The sequence below is a fragment of the Mustela nigripes genome, chromosome 18 (genome assembly GCF_022355385.1).
Source record: "Mustela nigripes isolate SB6536 chromosome 18, MUSNIG.SB6536, whole genome shotgun sequence".
Classification (NCBI taxonomy): Eukaryota; Metazoa; Chordata; class Mammalia; order Carnivora; family Mustelidae; genus Mustela; species Mustela nigripes.
In genome coordinates, this window is record NC_081574.1 from 4901360 (window position 1) to 4908928 (window position 7569).

A 7569-nucleotide genomic window follows, 5' to 3' on the forward strand; every position below is an offset into this window, starting at 1 on the left:
TCCCCTCGGCCTCTCCGTGTGTTCTCAACCTGCCACCAGGACCAACACCTGGCACGCTTCACTGAGGTTTGCACAAATGGAACCTGACAGAGGCTGCTGGGGGCCTGGGCAGTGGGTCTCTCACTGCCCCCACTGGGGCACACACAGGAACAGATCTGTAGTTACGCATGCTCAGCCTAGAAATGCAGGGGACTTGGGACCAGTGCGTTACCCCTTTGATTAATGGAGCATGAGAACTGATGATAAATATCCCCATTTTCTTGCCTTAAGCAGGCAAGGCACAAAAGACATATGTCATGACATTCCTGAGAAGGTCTTTAGGGTCAAGAAACTGGTAGCCACAGGCAATGACCAAATAAATAGCATGTGCCCCCCCACACTCTCATCCGTCTTCATCCATCAGTTCTCACTCCTGCTCCCTGGGGTCACATTCCCCTACTAAATGATTCATTCTGCAGGAAACCAGAATAAGATAATGATAAATCATACACATGCATTTTCTAACACTCCTATATTAGTACATATCGATAAACTTAAAAAAGTAATAGAAGTTAGACACACAAGGGCTTGTCAATTCTAAGTGGATATAATAAATGGGCAATAGGATATCATTATATAAAGAGAACTCTGGGGTGGACACAAATATTTGAGAAATGAATAAGAGTAAATGGAAAATGGCACAGAGCGACGAGGCAGAAGCCCAAGTCATTGGAGTAAAGATCTCTAGGGGACAGGCTAAGACAAGAGAATTGGAGGAAACACACAGCCTTCCTGCGGCAAGGACAGAATCCTCAAGGTGCCTCCTCCTCTGAGATCCCAGCTCTTGACTGACAGTCCGGGCTCAGTCCCACTGGTCATGTGCCCATGACCCAGCTGCGAGACCATCCGGGGAGCACATTTCGGTAATTGGAGGCAGGTTCTCCTTCTCCAAAGATCCCGAAGTTGAAGGATTTCCAAACATAGAAAAGAGATTCATACGCTTTGGCACCTACTGAAATAATTCCGTGTTTTACTTTTTTTCGAGGTCCATGTGTTGTTATCGGGGTTATGCTAACCTTTAAAGTAAGTTGGAAAATTTTATATTCTCTGGAGCGGTTACAGCACATGGGGATTCTCTGGTCTCTGCAGGTTTGGTGGGATTCACTTTTAAACTACCTGCGCCCATGGTCATCTGGGGGACACAGCTCTTTGAACACCTTCCCAAACTCTATTATAGTCATGGAACAGGAATGGGAATGGGAACCTGTTCAGGTTCCCATTTCTTGAGTCAATTCTGGTTATTGATTTTCTCTAATAAAACCATATGTTTAGAGAGAGGATCTGAGGGAATAAGTAGCAGAAAAGTTGTGAGGAAGGAAATAATTAACAGCTTCACAGGCAGCAGGTGAATTTAAAAAGTTCAGCATGGAAAATATTTCCATTAAATGAACTATTACTTCTTTTTAAACTTAAGGAAAGGAATTCCATTAGCAAAACAAAGCAACCGATCAGGAAAGACGGTAGCACCGATGGTGACACAGGGGCTGCATTTAGCTCTGGTAACCTCTGAGGAAAAACGGAAGCGAAGAACCAAGCTGGTCCTTACAGGATCAGGGGAACTTGTGCTCTGACCAGAGGCTGGGGGAGGCGGGCGGTGGAGAATAAAAAGGCCGGACGTAGGGCGGACAGATTAGTGGGTGAGGCAAAGTCACAGGGCAAGAGCAGGTGCGCAGGTGAAGGTGTTCGCCTCTTCTTGTGATACCCAAACTGTGACATTCAGACCTCAAGAGACACCCTTCCATCCGGTAAGGAGAACAGGGTGCAGGAGCTCTCATGGACCTCATCCGTGGGAGCAACCTTCTGTAGTCTGAACTGCTGTGTCCCCCACAATTCACTGCTTGGAATTCCAATCCCAGCATGGTGGTGTTAGGAGGTAGAGACGCTGGGAGGGCTCAGGTCATGTGGGTGGCGCCCGTGCCCTTATAGAAGAGATCCCGCAGAGGCCCAGCCCCTTCCACCAGGGCGGGATGCGGGGAGAAGGTGCTGGCCATGAACCAGAAATAGGGCGCTCACCCGAAGGTGACCTTCAGCTTGGATCTCCAGTTCTTCAGAAGTGTGAGAAAGAACTTTCTGGGTTTTATAAGCCACCCACTTTGTGGTTTGTTAGACTAGCCTAAGCGGACAGAGATAATGAGACAGCTCATCCCATTTTCTTTTCCTAGCTACAGAGTTCAAATCCTCTGAGATTCTTTTGATTTACTATGCATTTTCTCAGAATGCAGTAATACAGTATAGAAAGCCCAGCTTCACCGTCGTTTTGTTCAAATGTCAGGAAATGTATGCATGCATTTAATACATATACATCCATGAAATCTATCTATCTATATACACTATATATGGCATTTTCACAAAACATTCTGGAACTCTCACTCTGTGTGCCTAAATAATTTTTCTCTACAGCATATCCAAATTACTGAAAGCCTAACTCTGGTCCCACAAGTCTCATATTTATAAACACAGGTGATTCATCTCTACATCCGTTGTCAAGTACTGCTTCTTACAAACATGTCCTCAAGAACGAACGAGTGCATAAAGATAAGGCAGTCAAGGAGGAGTTCTGTAAGTGGAACTTGCTGCTGCTTTATATGAAACGGGCCATACCTGAGGAAATAAATGAATAGTTAAAAACTAGTAACTGTCACTCAAAAATGGCTTCCCACAGTTCTCCTGGCACTACAGCTAATGAATATTTATTAACAACCACCACAATGCAAAACAAAACAAAAACCAAAGAAAAACAAAAAGGTGACCCCGAATAAAAAGTGAAAAATAACTTCTCACAAAACTTGAGTGCCTGTGAGGTGATTGGTCCCAGCAGGTAAGACTGGCGGATCCCCCACTTCCCAGCGGAGCAGTTGGAGGACCTCCACAAGTACCCCAGATTAAAAATAAAAAGGGTTTAAGAGATATAAAGAACTTTCTTTATCATCATCAATGTCCACGATATCCATCCGTGTTTCCAGAACTTCCTCTGGTGAAGCTAAATGTAAAAACCATGTTTCCAACCATACTCCTCAAAGGAAAAACAAGCCTTAAATGAAAAGTGGATAAAATCAGACAAAACCAAGACCTCGTTGGAATTAACGGTTGCTGGAAGGACAGAAACGAACAGTGCAGAGGAGGAAGAGGCTCCAGAGAACTGGAACTCGGTGAGGTCGAAGGCGGTGTGAGTGAGAGCGAACACATATGCTCAAGGTAATTAAGTGTGGGAGGGAACTTGAGCAGCTAATCTGGTTATTTCTCCTCTGCTCCGATGAGGTAGTAGGTGTCAGGGCTATTTCTCCTAAGTTTAAAGTGTGGGTGTAGCCAGGGAGTACGAAGAGGGAGGTAAGTGTTCCAGTTAGCAACTAACTGCTGGATAGAAGCTCACCTCAGCACACAGACATCCGGACGCCAACAGACATATGAAAGGGAGGCTCCACATCACTCCTCAGGGAAATGCAAATCAAAACCACAGTGAGATCCCGCCTCACATCAGAATGGCTAAGATTAACCAGTCAGGAAACAACAGATGCTGGCGAGGATGTGGAGAAAGGGAAACTCTCACACTGTTGGTGGGAATGTGAGCTGGTGCAGCCCCTCTGGAACACAGCATGGAGGTCCCTCAAAAAGTTGAAAATAGAGCTACCGTCTGACCCAGCAATCGCACTACTGGGTATTTACCCAAAGGATACAAAAATACCCATTCAAAAGGGATACATGCTACCCAATATTTACAGCAACATTATCAACAACAGCCAAATTATGGGAATAGCCCAAATGTCCTTTGACTGATGAAGGGATAAAAAAGAGGTGGCAGCCCTGGTGTGATTCCGTCCTGCGCGGCTGTTCTGTGAACAGTAGTTGTTTATCTCCATCCGCCTTCTCTCCCACCTAAGCGCGAGCCACCACCCCATGGAAGATTCGATGGATATGGACATGAGCCCCCTGAGGCCCCAGAACTACCTTTTCGGTTGTGAACTAAAGGCTGACAAGGATTATCACTTTAAGGTGGGTAATGATGAAAATGAACACCAGTTACCTTTAAGAACGGTCCGTTTAGGAGCTGGTGCAAAGGATGAATTGCACATTGTTGAAGCAGAGGCAATGAATTATGAAGGCAGTCCAATTAAAGTCACACTGGCAACTTTGAAAATGTCTGTACAGCCAACGGTTTCCCTTGGGGCTTTGAAATAACACCACCTGTGGACTTACGGTTGAAATGTGGTTCAGGGCCTGTGCATATTAGTGGACAGCACTTAGTAGCTGTGCAGGAAGATGCAGAGCCAGAAGATGAAGAGGAAGAGGATGTAAAACTCCTTAGTATATCTGGAAAGTGTTCTGCCCCTGGAAGTGGTAACAAGTTTCCTCAGAAAAAAGTAAAACTTGCTGCTGATGAAGATGATGATGAAGATGACGATGATGACGACGATGAAGATGATGATGATGACGACGATGATTTTGATGAGGAGGAAGCTGAAGAAAAGGCTCCAGTAAAGAAATCTATACGAGATACTCCAGCCAAAAATGCACAGAAATCAAACCAGAATGGAAAAGACTCAAAATCATCAACACCAAGAACAAAAGGTCAAGAAAAAACAGGAAAAGGCTCCCAAGACACTGAAAGGACCTAGTTCTGTAGAAGACATTAAAGCAAAAATGCAAGCAAGTATAGAAAAAGGTGTTTCTCTTCCCAAAGTGGAAGCCAAGTTCGTCAATTATGTGAAGAATTGCTTCTGGATGACTGACCAAGAGGCTATTCAAGATCTCTGGCAGTGGAGGAAGTCTCTTTAAGAAAATAGTTTAAACAGTTTGCTAAAATTTTCCGTCTTATTTCATTTCTGTAACAGTTGATATCTGGCTGTCCTTTCTATAATGCAGAGTGAGAACTTTCCCCACCGTGTCTGATAAATGTTGTCCAGGTTCCATTGCCAAAAATGTGTTGTCCAAAATGCCTGTTTAGTTTTCAAAGATGGAACCCTTTGCTTGGTTTGAAGTATGTATGGAATGTTATGACAGGACAGAGTAGTAGTGGTGGTCAGACAAATGGATATGGTGGGGAGACAAAAATATACAGGTGAAATAAACTCAGTATTTTAATAAAGTAAAAAAAAAAAAGAGGTGGCATATGGAATATTACTCAGCCATAAAAAATGAATGAAATAAAAACACAGAAGGCAGATCAGGGATAGGGATGTCTTCCAGGGACACCTCCTCTGAAAGCACATTCTCTCCCTCTCTCCAGCCAGTTACCAGAGTTTAACCACACTGAATAGAGCAAACATTCAAAGCTATGGAAACCCACAGACTACTTGGGAACCTCCAACAATACAAAAAATTTCTTAAAGATATAAAAAAAACCTGAAAAAAAAAAACCTCTTGAAATATATGTAGTGACAAATTATAATCTTAATAAATTTCATGTATTTGAAATCATACTACAAATGTTTCTTGGCCACCATGGAATTCATCTAAAATTCATAAATTGAATTCAATTTGGTTGATAGATTAAATTGATCTATAGATTAAGTACAATCCCAACCATAACACCGGCAGGCTTTTTGCGGAAATTAGCATGACGATTCTTAAAATTACACAGAAATTCAAGAACCTAGTATAGCCAAAGACAGAAGAAAAATAATCAGTCTATCCTCAAGGCTTACTATAAAGCTATAAATCAAGACAATGTGGCAATCACACTTCTGGGTATATATATCCAAAGGTACTGAAACCAGGATTTCAAGCCAATCTATTCACAACAGCCAAGATATGAAAGCAATCTAAGTATCCATCCACAAAAGAATGGATAAAGAAAGTATATATGGTATATATATATACTATATACTATACACACACACACACACACACACACACACACACACACACACACACATATCCAGAGAGCCTGTGTGTGTATATGTGTATGCATGTGTGTATATATGTGTGTGTGTGTGTGTGTGTATTCAGCTTTACAAAGGAAGGAATCCTGACATCTGCAACCATATGAATGAACCCGGAGATCACTGTACTCAGTGAAATAAGCCAGACACAGAACGACAACTAAACTGTGATGCCATTGATATGAGGATCTAAAGTAGTCACACTCTTAGAAACAGTGTGGACTGGTGGTTGTCAGGGCTAGAAGGGGAAACATAGACTCCTTAGTCAAGAGGTATGAAATTTCAGTTAGAGAAGGTAAGTCATGGAGATCCACACACAGCATCATGGCACAGTTAACAACACTGTGCTATATACTTAAAACTTTGCTGATGGCATAGACTTTATGTTAAATATTGTCAAAACTAAAAATAACAGTAATGATAATAAAGGCAGGAGTCAACTTTGGAGATGATGGATATTTTTACGGCCTCGGTTGTGATGATGGGTTTCACAGGTATATACGTATTCCTGACTCATCAGACTCTATACATTAAATATGCCTGGCTTTTTTATGTGATCTGCCTCAAAAAAATAGGATTTTAAAAAGACAATATGGTACAAGTATGAAGATTTAAGTAGAGAGCAATAGAAAATGAGGGAGTCCAGAAATAGACCCACATGTACATGTTCTTTCTTCTTCTTTTTTTTTTTTTACTGTTTCTACCATGTGATCCTTTATTTATTTATTTATTTATTTATTGTTTTTTTTGTTTTGTTTTTTGTTTTTTTTAATATAATTTTTTATTTTTTATAAACATATATTTTTATCCCCAGGGGTACAGATCTGTGAATCACCAGGTTTACACACTTTAACCAAAAGTACCAAATCAGTTCAATAGGCAAAGGAAAGTCTTTTTGATAAGCAGTGAGGGATAACCTTTAAATATTAATGGGAAGAATAAATCTTACTAATGGATAAACAAATCGTGGTCTATCTGTACAACAGAATATTACGCAGCCATAAGAATGACTGAGCGCTGACACAGCGTGCAGCGGGGAGAAAGCTCACAGAGTCGTGCCAACCACAAGCAGCCACGCAGTAAAGGTCACATATTCTATGACTGCATTTATGGGAAACCTCCAGAACAGTCGAAGCCACAGAGACAGGTCGGTGGCTGCCGGTTGCTGGGGAAAGAATCGCAGACGCAGCTGAGTAACGGCCGGAGTGTCCTTTTGGGGTGAAGAAAAATGGTTGGATACGGAGTGGACTTGGGGGTCACAAACCACTGTCAGTGCACTTGTGCATTATGAGAATTCCCCCTCAGCTAGGAAAATAAATCTTTGCTCCTTGCTCACACCCACACAGGAATTAATATAGCACAGACCTCATTATAAATCTAAACTTGTCAGGCACCTGAAGAAAATTTGGGAGACTATCTTCATGACTGGAGGATGAGCAAACTTTCTTAAGAGACGTCACAGAAATCAGACACAGTAAAAGGAAAGAATTAGTGAAACTTTAACAAAATTAAAACTTTGGTCACTGAAAGTCATGAAGCATGATTGGGTAAGGAAAACATGATTGTGCAAGGAAAAAAGAGAGAGAGAGAGGCAAACCAAGAAACAGACTCTTCACTACAGAGAACACACTGATGGTCAGGCTAGGGCAAG

The 7569-nt window shown here is 42.0% G+C and overlaps 1 pseudogene; it reads left to right on the forward strand.

Annotated features, from left to right (window-relative positions):
* Positions 1 to 3849: 3849 nt before the first annotated feature.
* Positions 3850 to 4991, forward strand: LOC132006305 (nucleophosmin-like; annotated as a pseudogene).
* The last annotated feature ends 2578 nt before the right edge of the window (positions 4992 to 7569 follow it).